A 19814-nucleotide genomic window follows, 5' to 3' on the forward strand; every position below is an offset into this window, starting at 1 on the left:
TGCAATTACTTTTCCCGGTAGAGTACTGTTACTCATTATTATTACAATTCTGTAACTCATCTGTCGTTTTCAACATGGTACGTGGTCAGCTACTTTTTAAAAGCAAGTGTCAAATCACAATATTTTTTGCTCTTTAACCATTGCTTATTCAAAGTAGCATACAACCCTTGCCAGCAACACAACGCTGATCACAACATCTGAAATGGGTTGGCATGTTTATATTTACGTTTGAAAATACAACTAAATATAGTTACGGTTGCGCCATCTTAAGCACAGTACAAGGCCACGTAATTTCAACCTATTGGTATCCTGAAATTCTCTCTACCGTATATACTCATCCAAGCCATATTTACAACTATAAAATAAGATACTAAAATCAGGGTTCAGTTTATATGCACATATTTGGTTTTGACATCAGTAGCGAATAGTGGCAGTGTGTGAGGGGGTGGCGTGACTTTTACAGGAACAACGAAACTGGTGGGACAAACGTAAACACATACAGTCATTGACTGTAAAATAGTGATAAATGTTGGTCTTTGTATCTTTAGAATTATTTTTGCAATACACCATGAGAAAAAGAGAACATATCTTGTACATTACCCAGAAATGGAGAAGGAAATCTTTCACTAATTTGAAGACAAAAGGCTAAATGGATAAAGAGGAGTGGTTGGGAACCTATGGCTTGCGAGCCATATATGGCTTTTTCCATGAGTACATACGGCTCAGAAATAAATTGTAATGATGAACATTTCCTCTGTGGTGTTGAAGTCATGTGGTTGACCTGCAGTTATGGGACATGTGAAGCAATCTAAACTAAGTTAAGAAATCTATGCTAAGAAATCCTTCTAATGGAAGCTCATTAAACTATATATCTTGACTGTTGAGATACTTTATGATGAAAACACTAAAAAAACAAAACAAACGCTAGCAAACCACTTTGAGCAATTTGATTGGGTGAAGGGTAGCAATGGGCGGATCTCTGCACACGGAGCAATTTTGTCACGACCAGCAGAAAGGGTAGACCCAATCGCGTAAAGTTTCTCACAAGTTTATTGAATAGAAAGAGGAAGGACAACGGCCACGATCGAATGCTCGCTGGACGCGGGAAGCAAGTCGCTCTCGCAATCGGATCGTGATCCAAATACGGAAGTGGATCTTCCGTAGCGAGCAATGGCGGTGTCAGGGATGGAAAAACTGGTCAGTAGCCGGGACTGGGAGAGCAAAGCGTGGTCGGGGTCGGAAACGAGTCGTAAACCAGGACGGGAGAGTCGACGTAGTGTGGATCAAAAATGGGTCGTAAGCCGGGACGGCAGAGCAGACGTGGTCGGGATCAAAACAGATCATAGCCGGAGACAAACGGGAGCAAAAACGGGACAGGCGGGAGTCAGGGTCGAAAAAGGCTTGCCTTGTATAAACAGAGGTTCGCAGACGGACTGACAACGGGGGATTGACGGGACTGGGTTCAAATAGTGACAGGGAGCGGTGGTTGGCGCCAAATGAGCGGGCTCAGGTGATTCACATCGGTAATCATGACATATTCACTCTTTTCGCGCTCTTGCTCAGTGCAGTACGCGCCGAAGGTCCATACGATGATATCCTTGTGACATTTTTACAAAATTGTGTGTGTATCAATATGGGACACAGTCTCTGTTAATATTATCATTATTTCATAGATTTGAACAAATCATCAAATGGCACACGGTGAAATAAAATACGCTGAAGAATTGGCCATTGCCTGGAGAGTGGGCTTGACGTATTTTTTTTTTAATATATAGTGTGGCCCTCTCAATATTTTTTAGAATAACCTTTTTTTATATATTTTTTGCTTTTGGGGCTCTTTGGGTCAAAAAGGTTCCTGACCCCTGATATAAAGTGTCTTTGCTGTGACAGTTTGCAAGCTCTCATGATTGCACAAGCCAAGAAATATGAAGGCTTCCCCACTTCCAGATGTTGGTTTACACGTTTCCTTATAATTATTGTAATATGTGGCTTTTTAAGTGGTTTTAGGGGGTCTGCTTGTGAGTGTATATTGTAATTTGTAGGTAAGTAGTTACGCACTACTTTTGGGTTTCAGAAATCTAGGGGTAAGCAATTACTTCAAATGACGAAACTAATAACTGTAACTACTTACATTTTTCAGTAACACACCCATCACGATACTGAAAATCCAAAATCTTCAGTAGTCATCTGCATTATACCGATATCACACACACCAATCTCAACTGTATATAACATTCAAATTCATCTGCGAAAAAGGTTGATATTTTCAACGAGGGTCATTCAATTCTACTAAAAAAATACCCCAATGTTTTTCAGTAAGGCACCCAACAATGTGGCCAAGCATGAACAAGTTTGCTTGAATTCAACAACACTCAGGATCAAATGTAGTTTCTCACCTTGTAAGGGCCGGGAAGGTATGCGACGATGCATAGAAGCGACACAACAATTGCAAGCATCTTCGGACGAGGCACAAAGAGGGTGATGCGGAGCGACTCCACACTCACGCTGAGATAAGGCATATTTTTGTCTGGTGAGATAAGGCGGAGAAAGCAAACATATTACAGGGCTCAAAAATCTCTATCTATGGCTCCTTTTCAGGAGTCCAATAATTCATTCATTCATGGCCTCTGTTTCCCCCCCTGCCTCTTGGAACATCTGCCTCATACATACATCACCGCACCGATAAAGATCGCGGACGGAATTGGTAATGCGCCGCCACACTGATTAAATAACTTTGGTGGCTGGCTAAAATTGAAACGGCTGTGGGATGAAAGGGGACTTATCGTGCTTTATTAAAGGGTGTGCTGTGTGATTTTCAGGGTTAGGGTGATGTACACAATTTTTGATGAGATGTCCAGTGTAAGCTTAAAAGGGAAAACAAAAGCGGCTTTCTTTGACCTCTGTCGATGGATTTTCTGCCTTCGCGCATACAGAGAAATATAGATTGTGATATTACGTGCTTGTAATGGAAAATACTTGAAATTGTTGGAGGAAGAGTTACATTTTCGTTTACTCCAGGCCACCATATGCTGGCTTGTTAAGCTCCTTATGTTGCATGTTCCAGTACTTGCATTTCATAGACACACTCGAATAAACTCTTTCTTTTGATCTATCTTTGGGTTTGAGTTGAAGCGGGCCCTTTTTTACTTTTACCGTTTTCATGCTACACTAACAAATTTATAAAAATAACATGGGTATGAAGGTTCAGGCATTTTTGACTAGTATTCAAATCAATGTTTTTACCACTATGAGTCTGTAAAAATGACACACTGTCCCTTGGAAACGTTCCTCAGTGGTTAATTAAAGGGTTATTTAAAAAAGTCAAGACTCCATTTGTTGTTGGTTCCATGTAGATAAGAGTGTTTTCATCCTCCTGAAAAAAGTAAAATAAATTTGGAGGGTTTTTTTCACATGACAGTGATGCTATATTTATCATGTATATTTTTAGCCAAATATTAGCTGGAATCCTATACTTACTTCATATGCATCAACACTATCCGATGGGACACCCCTAATGCAATGTTAAAATTCCACTCCCACGGTGATTAACAAGTTTGTCTTGTTAAACAACTATATAAACAAAAATATAATGTGCCTCTTTTTTAGTTTTTATGGATATTGTAATATTTCATCTTTATTAGCAGCATCAACAAAACTGTGTTTCCCGATTTTCCTCATGAATGTGAGTTTAAAAATAAAACTAAGACACACACAGGAAAATACTTTTCCATTGCGGCAAAGGCGCACTGATTACGGCAGTAGATCGCCCGACCTTGTCCTCATTTTCGTCGTTAATCTGCCAGGAAGACTGATAATAGTCTGAAAAAATCCATTTGATGACTTCCTCTGCAGCTCCTTTGACATTTAAACTGGACAACACAACAGCGACAGAAAAGATTCTATCAAGAGATTGCTTGAATGTAAATTGTAAAATAAACAAGTGAAATAATGGGTCCTGAATAATACATTTAAACCAAGCAATTTTTTAGAACAAAAGTGTTCCTACTGACAACTCAAGATTCAATGCAAAAAATCGAACCCTCATGCAGAAAATCTTGCTCCGTTAAAGAGGATAATACAAAATATAGCTTATTCATATGCTATAGCAGGGGTGGCAAACACGTTTGACAGAAAGAGACGAAATTTTTAACTGTGAGAGACAAAGAGCCACACCACGCACTGACCTGCCATGACAGACATACACACACAAACACACACAATTAAAAACATATTATTTCCCATAACACACATAACATAACACAAAACACTATTTCCGTTTCGCTTTGCATTTTGCCATTTTGACCATGAAGGTAACAGTATGCACGCTCATGAAATGTTTACTTAATTTCCCGGCATTAGACGTAACCTACGCAGATGATTGGCAGTCAGTTATGTGTCTGGAGCATCATAAAAACAACAAATCTGCCAAATTAGTTTCAAAATATTATTCATTGTTTGTTATTAACTCTAATGGATTCAAGTGTGTTTTAAGAGTGGGGAAACTAAACATAGAATGAGGCAAAGAGCCACAGTATATAGAAAATATTATGGGGTTTTGGGGTTTTTAAGGGTTATTGATCTATCTTCGTTATTCATTATCCATTATCCGTTATCGGTCAGTTCATAATACGCTACAAAGTCTAGGAGCCGGGACACTTACTCTCAGCCAAAAGGCCAAGCTAAGGTCCTAGCCCTAAAGCCTTGCTGCGATCATTGCGAATGCACCATTCCCGGAGGTACTGCAATACCGGGCCGATGCGTGGAGTGGACAGAGCAAGCTCATATTCCATCTCCGAAATGCAAAAATCAAAGATAGTGACTTCATAGAAAGTACACAAAAGGCAAAAGGCCAAGCTAAGAACCTAGCATCAAAGCCTACGGCCAGAAATTTCTGGCCGTGAAGCAGATGTAAACAGATTGTAACTAAATATAGTATACAATTCAAACACCAGGCAAAGAGCCGCATTCTGATCGGCCAAGAGCCGCAACCTTTCCTGTACCACGGACAGCTTTTAATATCTGACATATGGATTTAGGCTGATGGTATATATATATATATATATATATATATATATATATATATATATATATCTCATCTCATCAGCTGCACCGCTTATCCTCAGTAGGGTCGCAGGGGTGCTGGAGCCCATCCCAGCAATCATCGGGCAGTGGGCAGGGGACACCCTGAAATGGTTGCCAGCCAATCGCAGGGCACACGGGGACTGACAACTCACTCGCTCATTCACACCTAGGGACAATTTGGACAGGCCAATTCACCTGAAATGCATGTTTTTGGAATGTGGGAGGAAACCGGAGTGCCCGGAGGAAACCCACGCAAGCACGGGGAGAACATACAAACTCCGCACAGGAAGTCTGGAGCTGGATTTGAACCCACGCAGGAGGTTCCCATGACATGAACTGTGGCGCACATGCGCTAACCACTGCGCCGCCATGCTGCCCTATGTACATACCGTATTTTCCGCACTACAAGGCGCACCTAAAAGCCTTTATTTTTTTCAAAAGCTGACCACGCGCCTTATAATACAGTGCGCCTTATTTATGGATCAATATTAAGTGGCAAAGTCTTCCAACTAACTTGCAGCCACCGACTAGATTTTCCCCCGAACGCCAAGTAGTCCGCGGTGTATGCTGGGATTTATTTACCAGCGTTTCATTGGCTAACCAATGTGTCAATCATCATTTGAACCGATCACTATTGGCTAAAGTTATTCGGAGGTCAAGGGGCGGATCCTTTTTATCATTTACAGGCTGGCATAGGCTTGAACGGCAAAACAAAGCCTGCAATTGGCCAAAAACACATGTGTCAATCATCAGTTGAATCAATCACTATTGGCTAAAGTTATTCGAAGGTCAAGGGGCGGATCCTTTTTATCATTTACAGGCTGGCATAGGCTTGAACGGCAAAACAAAGCCTGAAATTGGCCGAAAAAGATCTGCAATCATCAGTTGAATCAATCACTATTGGCTAAAGTTATTCAGAGGTCAAGGGGCGGATCCTTTTTATCATTTACAGGCTGGCATAGGCTTGAATGGCAAAATAAAGCCTGCAATTGGCCGAAAAAGATGAATGTGTATAGCACATGGTTGACGGCATACAGCACGACAAGCATTTTTTTACTATTCTGTATTTGTAAATATTTCATTCTCCTGGATTTACTACACTCACGGATATAAGAGGACATTGGCTGCACATTATTATGAACACAACGATTTCGGTGAGCTACTCCGTCTATATATTATCCCTGTATCATGTTTCAGACTGAATTCGATGTTTTGTGATAAGTGGTGCAGATAATGGATGGAATGGAGTGTCTATTTTTAAATTAAACTCAATTCCAAATGTTTATTGTCATATGCACAGTAAAGTTGCGAGCGAAAAAGAAAATAGAAACTAAGGAATGGTTGGCATTTCTTGAATCCCAAGACTTTAACCTTCCGAATGATGGAACGATGCATTTGAGTGACATTGTACGGACACCGCATCTGCACGTGTTCTCGACACGTATTTGCGTCTTTGCAAGCTTTCGGAATGTTAAGGGGGTAATAAGTTGGACTAAACTATCTGACTGTTTTGTCGACGTTCCCATTGTAGCGCCTTATAATCCGGTGCGTCTTATGTATGTCAAAAATAGGACCAAAAACTATTTTTTCGGGGTACGCCCTATAACCCGGTGCGCCTTATAGTGCGGAAAAAAAAAAAAAAAAAAAAAAAAATATATATATATATATATATATATATATATATATATATATATATATGTGTGTATTTATATATATGTGTATTTATATATATATATATATATATATATAAATATATATATATATATATATATATATATATATATATATATATATATGTGTATTTATGGGCAGCATGGCGGCGCAGTGGTTAGCGCTTGTGCGGCACAGTTCATGTCATGGGAACCTGTCGTGGGTTCAAATCCAGCTCCAGACTTCCTGTGCAGAGTTTGTATGTTCTCCCCGTGCTTGCGTGGGTTTCCTCCGGGCACTCCGGTTTCCTCCCACGTTCCAAAAAAAACATGCATTTCAGGTGAATTGGCCGGTCCAGATTGTCCCTAGGTGTGAATGAGCGAATGAGTTGTCTGTCCCTGTGTGCCCTGCGATTGGCTGGCAACCAATTCAGGGTGTCCCCTGCCCACTGCCCGGAGATGGCTGGGATGGGCTCCAGCCCCCCCCCGCGACCCTAATGAGGACAAGCGGTACGGCTGATGAGATGAGATGTGTATTTATATATATATGTATTTATATATATATGTATGTGTGCGTGTGCGTGTGCGCATGTGTATATATATATTGATTTTAGGGGATTTTTGTAGTATTCCTGTAGTTTAATTTTTGTAGTTTTTCTGCAATAGTATTTTGTGGCATACTTTTTGTTGTATATCTGTATTTTTGTAGTATTTCTGACGTAACGTTTTTATATTATAGTATGACTGTAGTGGTATTAATCTCATTGTATTATTTTTGTAGTAATTCTTTAGTATTTTTACAATATTACTATCGTCTATTTTTGTACAATTTCTGTTGTAATTTTTGTAGTATTTCTATAGTCTTTTTATTTTCATAATGAAAGCAAAATAATACATTAGGTTTTCATAAATTAGATTTGAGATTTATTTTTGGTGTGCTTTGTATTATTTTAGTCGTCTTTTTGTAGTAGTATTTTACACACCACAGGAAATGGAGCCCCTATGACTCTAGTGGTTAAGGGAACCAACCAGCCAAGCAACTGATCATATTGTCCTTTTATTTGGACCAATTTTGTCAGAACCAGAACAGGAGGAGGACCCAGATGCGTAACGTTTACTCACAAGTTTATTGAGATATAGAGGAAAACTAGCGCGAGCGATCCGGTGTTCGCTGGAGGAGGGAAGCAAGCAGCTCACAGGATCGGAGCGTGTACGGAATGCGGAAGTCAATCTTCCGGAGCGTGGTCGATGTTCAAAAACGGGTCGTAGCCGGAGAAAAACGGGAGATCAGGAATAGACGAGTGGGGTACGGGTGACAAAATGGGACTGACGGGAGTCAGAGTCAATATGCTTGGCTTGTGTAAACAGAGGTTCGCTGACGGACTGACAAAGGGAGAGTGAAAGCACTGAGCTCAAATAGGAGGGGGAACCAATGAGGTAACCAGCAGCAGCTGGCGCCAAACTTGCGGGCACAGGTGAGTGTAATGAGTAATCATGACAATATTTGTTTGGCGGGCCATTTGTTTCTGTATATAGTGAACATGTTTACCTGACTGTCCATTTTGCATATCTTTTCTACTCTACATCCATATCCACAGCAGCGCCTGTACTTCCTGCGGAGGATGAGGAGAGCCCACCTGCCCCCACCATCCCTCATCACATTCTACAGGGGCACCATAGAGAGTATCCTGACCAGCTGTATCTCTGTGTGGTGTGGAGGCTGCAGCGCTACCGACTGGGGTAGTGTGAGGAGGGTAACGAGGACAGCGGAGAAAATAATCGGGACTACACTTCCCTCCATTCAGGACATTGGCCAGAAGCGCTGCTTATCCCATGCTAAGAACATTACCGGGGACCCCTCTCACCCCCATCATGGACTATTCACTCTGCTAGCCTCTGGGAAGAGGTACTGCAGTGTGCGGTGCAGGACCACCAGGCTCCGCAATAGTCTAGTCCCCCTGGCCATTAGACTGTTAAATGGTCAATCTAACATATAGTTAACTTAAATCTAAACGGCTGCTAATTTGACTTTTGCACTAGTGGCAGTTTTTTTTATAGCTTGCCACTCCTTGCACATTTGATCTCTGCACTATTGTTACTTACAGTGTTATTACTTACAGTGTTATTGTTTACAATATAATGGTACTGTGTACCTGACTTGTTAACCTGACTGCCCATCTTGCACATCTGGTTAGCGTCTCTTCTTGCACTATCGGCACTATGGTAAATAACACAATACAGCTTTATTTATATCTGTACACTGAAGGACACTGAGGGAAACTGTGGGAGTCAGATCCATCGACATTTCGTTCTGTATACACGTGTACTAGAATGACAATAAAGTAGATCTGAATCTGAATCTGAATCTGATATATTTTGTGATCCTCCTACTGGCTTCTTACACTTATTTTGCACTGTTGTACAGTATCCCTTTTCAAAAAACTCACACTCATTACTACTTACTTATAGTTAGACATTTACAGAAAATGTGGGTGGGATGTATCGACATTTCGTTCTGTTTACCTCTGTACAAAAATGACAATAAAGTATATCTGAGTCTAAATGGAAAAGCCAGAAGGGATGCATGTGGCCCACAGGCTGTAGTTTGCATACCACTGGTATAAGTATGAAATGAGGCATTTTTTCTTCTTTTTTCTTTGCAATCTGGTACCAAATGACCCAAAGCCTGGAGCATCTTTTAATAGCCAACATTTTGCTCAGGCGATATCATTTACACATACAGACAACTGTTTTATTTTTCCTTCCACGTGACTTTATACGAAACTGAGATTCTATTTCCATAATAGCTGGCAACGGACACTAATGGAAGGCAGCCATTGTAGTTTAATCCTGAGCGATGCCCTAACAGGAACGTCGCACGCTGCATGTCGGCGTCACAATCGCGGCCAATGAAACGGCATCCGTTGAACAGATGGCAGTGACCCGAATTAAAAGCACAGAACAATAGTGGAATATAAACCAGAAATGACACCCAAAGTGGCGGGTGATTTATGGCCTTTGTGAGTTTGGTACTGGGCTTCCATGTATATTAGTGCAACAAATCTGGGTCCATTTAGTAGGGAGATGCTCATACATACATCACCGACTCCTGCTCCAAGCCAAGGTCAGTTCTTATTGCATCAATCTTCTCAGCAGAGGCTACTCGGCGCAACAGCAGTTTTGTAACTGTCGCAGCTGTAATGGAATCTTTTTTTCTCGCGCTTCATCTTTCTCTTATCACATGAAATATATATTCAACTTCTCCTCTTTCCTTCATTCTCTAAATTCTTTTTTATTTTATCGGCAAAACATTGCCCGTACCTCATTTTTTGTTTGTCTGCTCCCGCCGCGCATTTTTACACTCTCAAACCGGCGGGTCAATTTGTGCAGGAAATAGAGAGATGCAATAAAATAGAAGCAATGAAGAGATGTTGTTGATAACGGGTAGAATTCCAGTAGTCACATGAAAAGTTGAAATCTCTACTATAACATATATAATATAATATCCACCTGGTTGTAAAATACACACTAAAAAAAACTTACATTCCCCGAAGGAGGTACAGAGCCACAACGTGGATCGGTTTCCTCAAACTCTTTCGGTTATTTAGTACAAGCTAAATTTTGGTAGTTATGCTAAACCAAGGGTCTCCAACCCTTTTTAAACCCTTGGTCTAGGACTCACCGACCATTATTCTGTGGCCTGCTGCATTTACTATAAACTAAAATATCTCATAAGATTGTGTTATCCTTTATAGCTTTTTAAAAAGGACATTGTCTATTGTTTGGCGCCTCCTAACGGTAAAGAAAAAAATATTTCTATAATAAGCAAAATACATAAACTGTCTTTCAAAAATATACATTTACTAATATACTTGTCGGTCAAATGCTGGGCAAAAAAATGATGCAGTTCAAGTCTCGGTAGTTAGTATTCTTCCTTGTGCTTTGTAGCACTCATTTCGGGTTACACTACACAATACAGACACATCTAGTGGTCAAATATGACAATTTTTGTTATGCTTTGAAAACACACATATTTTGGTGTGCTTTCTCAAATATAGTTTAAAGAATCACTAGCTCTTGTATGTTTAACTTGAGTGGCCCTCCGAGAAAACCTACAGACAGGTTTGTTTTACATAGATAGATAGATAGATAGATAGATAGATACTTTATTCATCCCCGTAGGGAAATTCACACTTCCAGCAGTCTACCCCGTTGTTTATTAACAGATGAACATGATGCCCTAGGGGTGCTTGTAGCGAAGTGGATGACGTCACGCCAGTCCAAAAATTCGACATCCCTGCGGCAGATGGAAAACTTTTCTTTGTGAAAATCCAGGGATACACCACCTCGTGTTAGCAAGTCCGCCTCCTCTCCGATTCCCCCCGGCTTTCGTGTCTCTGTTTAGCGGCGTTGAAGCCGGATTGCTCCGGGTAGCTCCGGGTGGCTACACGTTAGCGTCCGGAATGCTAAACGTGAGCCACGTTTCCGCAAAACACAGCAACTGCGCTCCCTGTGCGCTTCGATGTTTTCCACCAGCACTCGATGATCTTATTTGGTCGTGAGTTCGCATTTACCATGATTACGGATGGTACCGAAGACTTATAACGCCGCTAGCCGCTTCGCTAGCTCCGGCTTTTCTTCCACGATAGGCCCCTTCATCACGCCGGCACGAGAATTTTTCAGGGCAAGGAGTTGAAATACCTTGAATACACGCATTTCTTGTGCGTTAAAACCCATGTCCATAGGATAGAAGTAATCCATAGTGTAGTTGTCAAAACGGGAAGAAAAAACACCGAAGATAGGAGCAGACAATAAAACAATAGGGCAGCTGCTGGAAAAGGCAGCCGCTCGTGGCAGCGCCGCTTTGATGAGTATTGATTAATTCATTTTTGTTGGGTTGTTTGGTGCAACTCAAAAGAATATGACCCAGTATATTAAAAAACGAATGTTTGTGGTCTTAACAAATGGAACAAATATTATGCTTTTGAAAATAATTAAATACATTTTATAGTTTGACAAACATGACTGTTTTTCAGAAGTTACAACATAACCCAATATTTGTATTGATTTTAATAAAATGACCCATTTTTCAAAAAAGAGAACTGTAGATTTTGTAGTAGATTGTTTTATGCAACCCAATGTTTTTTTTTTTACTGATCTTTTTCAAAGACATTTCAATTCACAATATACATTACTTCGAATTTTTATATAATTTCCGATTAAAGCTTTTTTAGATGTGTAGCACCTTGAACTCTGTTGTACATGTAAACAGGGTTGGGTAGGGTTACTTTAACTGGATTACTTTCAATTACTTTTGGATTACTCCAATACCAAATATGCTAATAAAAGACAAAAGAAACTAAATATGAAAAAAATTACTAAATTTTGTGCAGGCTTGGGGAGTAACAGAATACATGGAATGGCAAAAATGATGTTGGCAAGCTGTTTTGATTTTTTTTCATTTTGTTTCTGTTGCATTTTATGTTAGTTTTGCCGGAGATCAGAGAGATCAAAGCCAGGAGAGAAAGCTTACCACGTGTTGTGAGTCACAATTGTATTCATATTCAGTTTCTTTTGTCTTTTTTTAGCATATTTGGTATTGGAGTAATCCAAAAGTAATTGAAAGTAATCTAGTTAAAGTAACCCTACCCAACCCTGCATGTAAAGTATACAGTACGGTGATGATAATATTGATAAGGATTATCTTTAATATTTTTGTTATTATCATAACCAAAACAATCATTTGATGAATAGCTAAACCTTGGGTTAATTAAACCCATTTCTCAAATTTTATGAATTACCTTTTGACCCAAATATAGGGACGGACTCCATCAGTGACGGGAGGTGAGCTCCGTGTCTGGTTAGGCACAGTCAGGTTTACAAATAATTGAACATCTTATTTATCATTTGTCTGTCGGCATGAGAAAATAATATGTAAACTGTATTATATAAAAAACAAATGTTTTGTTTTCTTACCTTAACTTATAAACAAAGTCTTTGCGCTGTCCCTTTCGAATAAAAGCATCAGTACATGGGTAATTCTCCATTTCGAAAAAAAAAAAAAAATCCAATGCAATGAGAAAAAAAAATACTGGGTGCCTTGGATTGCTGTTGGCTTGCTAATACTATCACTAATACTATCGTTTGGGGCTGAGTTGTGCACCAAATCAGAATCTTTGGTGTCACTATTGCCCTCTGCGTTGAGGATCACTCTGCATCTTCAGACTCTCAGCCCATTAATACATTACATACTAATTGTATTAATAATAACCACTGTGAAAATGTAGCATATTTCAAAAATAAAATCCCTAGAATTATGAAGTTAAATGGGAAAGAATGTGAACACTGAATACATATAAAAGATTGAATATAGCTTTGTTGTTTATTTCCAATAAAACAGGCACAGCTTCACTTGCCCCTCTTGACTGCATGACACTGGTAAACATAGGTCCTTTATAACATGAAAGTGGACTTTTCACATGTGTTCTTGACAGATTTTAATGCTACGTGACTAGTGTGGCCTCCAGGCTCATAAAGAAAAAAAAGAGTTGCTGAATTGCCAAGTGCCAGTTTAAGACATTCATGCTGAGTCAGTTTTTATCCTGATTACTCAGGCTTCAGCCTCACGTCGTACTTTAATAAATGAAGATATAATCAAATCAATCATTTTAAATAGCAGCGGAACATTTACTACACGTGAAAGGAAAAAAAGAAAAAGAAAAACACTTTTAATTGATGAACTTGACCTGCTTTTCCTTGATAACAAATTTCATTTGTTCCATAAAAATTATGCTCAAGTGACATTATTTGACGGGATCTTTATCACCTGCAGAGTAAATAAGAGTAATTTATGCTGTTTAATTTTGAGCGGGGAATATAAATCACAGCTGTGTCATACATTATGGAGCTCGCATTCAGTAGAAAGTGAGGAGGCAAACTGATTGGGTTGTTAAGGGCAACATTAAGTGAGTAGATCTCTGCCTACAGATAGGATGTAGGTGATAAACGACACCTTGCACCGTCTAGTGTCCAAAAATTTGATATAAATCAACAAGTATGAGTCATTAAAAATCAGATACACGCCCAAATGAATGATATTTACCCATGCATAATGATGCGCTTGCAATCGATGAGGTTTTACTTTTATCTCAGTTCACTCCACTTAGGGAGATCTTAATCATTTGACCTTTTTTTTGGTTTGTGAACATAATTATTAAAATAAAAAGGGGTCAAATACTTTTTCACAGCACTGTATAACGCTCACTCTATCAAGATCCGGAACCGGAGGAGGACTCAGATGCGTGACGTTTCTCACACAAGCTTTATTTTACGGGAAATGGGGCGGTTGTGCATGTTAACCCAAAACGCCAGTGATTCGTCGATCGTTCGGCAGAGGACGTAAGGCAGCAGTCTGGCAAGGAATGACAGGAAGCCAGAGGCCGACAGGATCGATACCAATTGCACGAGCAGATATTGGACAGATGGGGTCGATACCGGACGGGACAAACAGGATTGATATCAGGCACTGGAGACTGGAGTCTGATAACAAGCAGGACGAGACAGACGGAAACAATACCAGACACTGGAGATCGAAATAAACAGGAAAAACTAGACGGGAACGCTACCAGACACAGAAGATCGATAACAAACAGAACAAAATAGCCGAGAACGAAACTGGAGATCGATATTAAACAGGCCGAAATAGATGGGAACGACACAGGACAGGAAACACAAGTAGGAAACCGAACAGAGTCAAAACCCACGTCTTGCAGGTGCAGAGGTTCGTTGACGGACTGACAAAGGGTGAGTGAAAGCACTGAGCTTAAATAGGAGGAAAGCCAATCAGTCCACGAGCCGCAACTGATCCCAAACGGGCGGGGCCCATTAAGCGCCATGGGCAACCGTGACACACTCCTAATTTTTTTAATCAAAAATCGGTATAGAATTTTGTTTCATTTTTTCTCAGTACAAACTAAGCATTGTAAGTGACAAATGTTGTTGAATATGTGTGGCCATGATTATTTATTTGATGAAATGAAATGATTTGCATTTATATAGCGCTTTTCAAGTCAATGACTTCCCAAAGCGCTTTACAATGTGCTCCACATTTCCCAATAGCGGCCTTGCAGCCATGTAAGGCGCTAACCTGCTTATTGGGGGTATTAGGGGTTCAGTGTCTTACCCAAGGACACTTCGACTTGTAACACGGACGAGCCGGGATTCGAACTGGGATCCCTTGATCCCAAGACGAGCGCGCTACCTCCTGAGCTACTGCCGCCCCTATGCATTGACAATGTAAACTATGAACATATTACCAACTTTAAGTTATTTTCAAAGGGGAAAAAATGTGCATTATACATGCATAAATACGGTATATAAGGTGCAAAAAAAAAAAGGAATGTGCTGCCACTTACTGGTCTGGATCAATGTTACAGTTCCCTGATCACCGGAAGATAGGATTTTTTGGCTTTCTTCTTTTTTCTTAAATACAAAATTGGGCAATTTCCTGCTGGACACTAAACAATGTTTCGTCCTTGCACACTGGTTGAAAAAAACAAAAAAACAAAGTCAAATTATACAGAGATGCATGAAGACACTTTGCGCCGTTTCTCATACGGTCACATTTAATTTTTATTCACGCAAAAGTGACAAATTTCTCTCTTTGCACAACTGACCACCATGAAACAATCCCAGCAAAGTACACGACACTATAATAATAAACTGTCAAGACACATTGCGGTTAGAAGTGACGCGATATAATGCAAATTACTAGCGACATAATTGAATCTGCGAAAGCTGATTACAAACATAAGTGCGCTTTAGGTGAAGCCTTGCAGCGTATTGGAACAGTCAAGAGCTGTCTGCGGGCAGAGAAGACCCTCAGCTCCGCTGTCAAAGAGGCAACATCTGACAAATATCAGTGTGGGGTGACTAATACATGACAGCTGTCCATCATCTTTTAATAACTGGAAAAAAAAACAGCTCACAAGTGTTGATTTGACTTGTAAGACTATGATGATACACACGTTTTTGTCTGTTTATAAATTTGTACTGCCCATTTTGTTTATAAATAGAGTATAACAATTGACAATACAGCTAGCTACCTCTTGCTGGTTTCAAAACTACAGTATTGCTTGATACAAATGACTTTTCATAAAAACATTTTTTTAATGAAGCAAAGCAATGTTTTTTTTATAACTTCCTGAATTAATTCATTTCAGCATAGTAAAGTGTTGAAGGGACGAAGTGTATTATTTACCCCCTTAGTTAAAAAAAACGTATTGATCCATCATAGTAACGTGCATCTTCATAGCTTCATTCTAAAATCTTCATAGCTTGAGGAATCTGCATTTATTTTACATAAAACGAGCGTCATCTAGAGGAAGCTGACATTTTGCTGCTACGGGTACCCAAAAAGCAAAAACTTTGTGAAAGGCTGCACACACAAAATAGAAGAAAATCAATGCGGTTTGGTCACTTGACTTGACTTGACTAGAAGAAAGTCAATGCTGTTTGGTCAATTTGAGTCTCCATATTTTGTATTCTTCCTTGTGCTTTTTAGTTCTCATTTTTGTTAGCTGTTCCATGTAAATAAAGTCCAGCTCGTCATGCAAGCGAACAACATGGAATGTTGTTATACAGCATCACGGCGTTGGACAATTTTTGGTTTCACCTACCCTTTAAGTATCTTTTATTGCTAGCTGCCAAAGTTACCCACTTGGCTGTGGCCTACTCCATCACTGAACAAATGCTTGTAGTCAGTTCCGGGTAAATCCAACTCTTTTGTTGTTGTCTCTGGCTAGCAAATTTGCGAATTGGTATCTTTTGGGCTTCCTTAGTGTATACACACACCTTAAGCTCCATTCTATGCTACAGTGACCTTTAGTGCTAAATAATTCCACAACATAATTTTAAGAGTTTCTTTCAAGTGATATTCATCGCCTTTTATTTTCCATTGTCAGTTTTGAGTATTTTTCATTTTAAAACAATTATTTTACATACAGTTTTCAATTCAGGTCAATCAGTTAATCTAAGATATTTTGCCCAACTTTATTCACTGCAAAAAAAAGCCTTTGAAACATGTTTTCCCTCGAGGTTTTATCTTTGAAGTTTACTCCTGACCTAAGTTTGCCCTTTGCAGCGGTTTCATTTTTTCATCGTAGATGTTGTTGTTCACGGTGTGTCACATATTTAGATGAAAAAGGATTAATAATGCTCTTCCTTTTTCATCTCTTGTCGCAGGGCTTAGATTTACTTCGATCCCTGATTTCAGAAGCCATTAGTGTTCCGCCTCTTGAGAGATGGAAGGCAAAGCCAGCAGCATCGCACGGGTCTTCCTGCTCTAACTGAAAATGACACATGGTCAATAGGTATACTGATTATTCTGCCCATTTGTTTTGTGCTGTGCGGTTAACAAGCTTTCTTATACAACAGACATTGTGGAAACCCAATAACCATTCCTTATTTATTTGTCCTGATGAGAGTAATTGAGGAGTTTATGCGTAGAGATGCTGTTGTTAAAAATGTGTCGGTCCACTTTCCCTATCCCTGGCAAGTTGCCGCAAGAACAAGGAGGAACTCAATAAACTTTCCTGAGAATGCGTGATGGCTCCACTCTGCGTCCATTTCCAGTTGGAGTGTTTACGTTCCTACGTCAGCTGTCCTCCCAATTCTGCATTTATCTCCGCTGAACTGTCCTAACCTTTTCAAGCTTTCACTTATGACAGATTCCTGATCCCCGGGGCCAAGCATCAGAGGAAGTTAGCTACAGTCCGGTCCGCACAACTGTCAGCGGGAGACAGGGCCTACACATGTCCTGGTACACTGATTGGCCTCCTCCTGTACGGCCACATAAATCTCAACAAATCCAGACAGGTGGGAGGAGACTTTGACAGACGCAGCCATGAAGATTTGAGGGTGTGATGTTCTCAAACGATTGTTTTCGGGATATCTGGCCCAGCACTGCTTCATCAATTGAGGATAAGTTTTGAATAAGATATTTATGAACAAAGTAAAGTACAGTGGTATTTCTACCTTAAAATGTAGTTAATTCTGGGAGTTGCTTTGTTACCTGAGAAATTCGTAAGTGGAGATGGATTTTGAATATGCTAGCGCTAATCCGTTCAAAGCCCCGCAAAAGTACAGTATGATAATTTTTCAATAAATCATTAATGAGCGTCTGAACATGAACATTGAAAAATTAGATGTGAAAAAATAGAGAACAAAGGAACTAATAAGTATTAATTTTCCTTTTTGCCTTGCATTTCTTAAAAAAAGGAATCCAATGATATTTGCTTTTGCTGTCTTTGGACAATCCGTCAAAAATGCACAAGGCAGACATCATAATGAGCAACATGTCAACACTTTTTCAGGGTTATTTATTTCTACAAGTTCCGATACACCATGGCTAAAATGTCTTTATTTTGGGCTGATTCTTCATCCTCCCCGACATCTTGCCGTAATAACTCCTCCCCATGAACTCTGAACTCTTACAGTGACATGAAGAGCACGTTGGTATACACTCATGCGCACTGGGTTCAAAGGCAGATTTTAAGCGATGGCCATTGTGTTGACATTCAGGAAACTGGGAGCAGCTAATAGCACTGTATACTGTAATATATTTTTTATTTTGTATCTGGAAAAGCCTTTGTGACTGGTGGTAATATTTTCGCATTCAGGTACTGCGTAACCTGAAACTTTCGTATGTAGAGACATTCGTGAGTACAGGTATCACTGTAATCATATTTGCTAGATAGACAGTGTTAGAACTGCATGAATGTGCATTGTTCTGAAAAAGCTTCAAAATGTAAGAAAAAAACATTTTTTAAATTGATTTTTCCAGGAAAAAGAAAACACATAATAAATCAGTGGACCGCAACAATCGGGCCACAGACTGGTACCTGTTCTGATATTTCTTGCTTGTTATTGTTTATTGACTCAATGCCCAGCCTGGAGGACATTGCCAGAGCTAAACACATCCTGAAGGACTCCTGATACCCAGCAACCTCTTTTTTTAACTTTAACCATTGGGCCACCGGTTCAGGTCCCACAAGGCCTGAATGAAAAGACAGAGGAATGGCTTCTTCCCAAGAGCTATCAACATACCAAACCCAAAGCACACTTACAAGTGCATACGACAAGTGCAAAATCCCGGTTTTGTATAGTTTTTAATTTTAGATGTTAATACTTTATATTAGAGGTGAATACTTGAGTTGTTTATACTTTTTATGTTTTATATTTCTATATTTTACTAACTCAAGCGCAACCCTACAATTTTGTTTAAGCAGCACAATGATAATAAAAGTGATTCTGAATTAAATATGAATGTATTTTCTGTCAAGATTTGACACAACGGAGCAAAACAATCTGCAGTCTACTAGATAAGACCATTTTGATGATCTTAAGTATATATTGTATTACTACAAAAAATATGTTAAAACAATAAAATATTACTTAAAATAAGCAAACATTTTTGCCCCTAAAACCTCCTCTCGGGTAAAATCGTGTTTTTTCATGTGGAACCTTACGGCATAAAAGAGAAAGGCAGTTTTTTTTCACTATTTTCAGTCGTAAAATATGTTGCTGCTCGCTTTCAGTGTACAAGAAAACTAAGATTCATTTTGGCACAAGCACAATGAAGCACAGTACAAGCAGAATGATTTGTGTAATTATCCAATCTTACTAAGTTGATTCTGCCATTAATATTGGACAGTTGTAAATGAAATGTCATTGGATGACTATGAATATTGTTTGCTGTTCCCTATTCTGAATTCTCCTCCTAGCTGAAGGCTTCTCTCCATGGTTTCCTTCCAAGTTCAGACTACATTGATGTCTTCTTCCTTTATTTTGAGTGTCGAACAAAGTTTGAACTTAACACTCACAATACTCAATGGAAAACATGATATATATTGCATTACTTAGGAATAATTCCGGATTATACATCACACAAAAAGCCAATCAAACAAAAAAAATAGTGGTGAAGAGCAGTGTTCCCTCTAAGCTGCGCGTGCGCACTGCTCGCACATTCTCAGCGCACAAGAAAATCTAGCCAGCGCACAAAAATGAGGGCTCAAAATTACTAAT

General features: G+C 39.5%; 1 non-coding gene across 1 annotated transcript; it reads right to left on the reverse strand.

Annotated features, from left to right (window-relative positions):
- Nucleotides 1-4714: 4714 nt before the first annotated feature.
- Nucleotides 4715-4907, reverse strand: LOC148365028 (U2 spliceosomal RNA). The gene has a single exon (XR_015850599.1). It is a non-coding gene; the product is annotated as a U2 spliceosomal RNA (small nuclear RNA).
- Nucleotides 4908-19814: the final 14907 nt, after the last annotated feature.

Source organism: Urocampus carinirostris, chromosome 5 (genome assembly GCF_059441175.1).
Source record: "Urocampus carinirostris isolate Australia breed hairy pipefish chromosome 5, RoL_Ucar_1.0, whole genome shotgun sequence".
In the NCBI taxonomy this organism is placed as follows: domain Eukaryota; kingdom Metazoa; phylum Chordata; class Actinopteri; order Syngnathiformes; family Syngnathidae; genus Urocampus; species Urocampus carinirostris.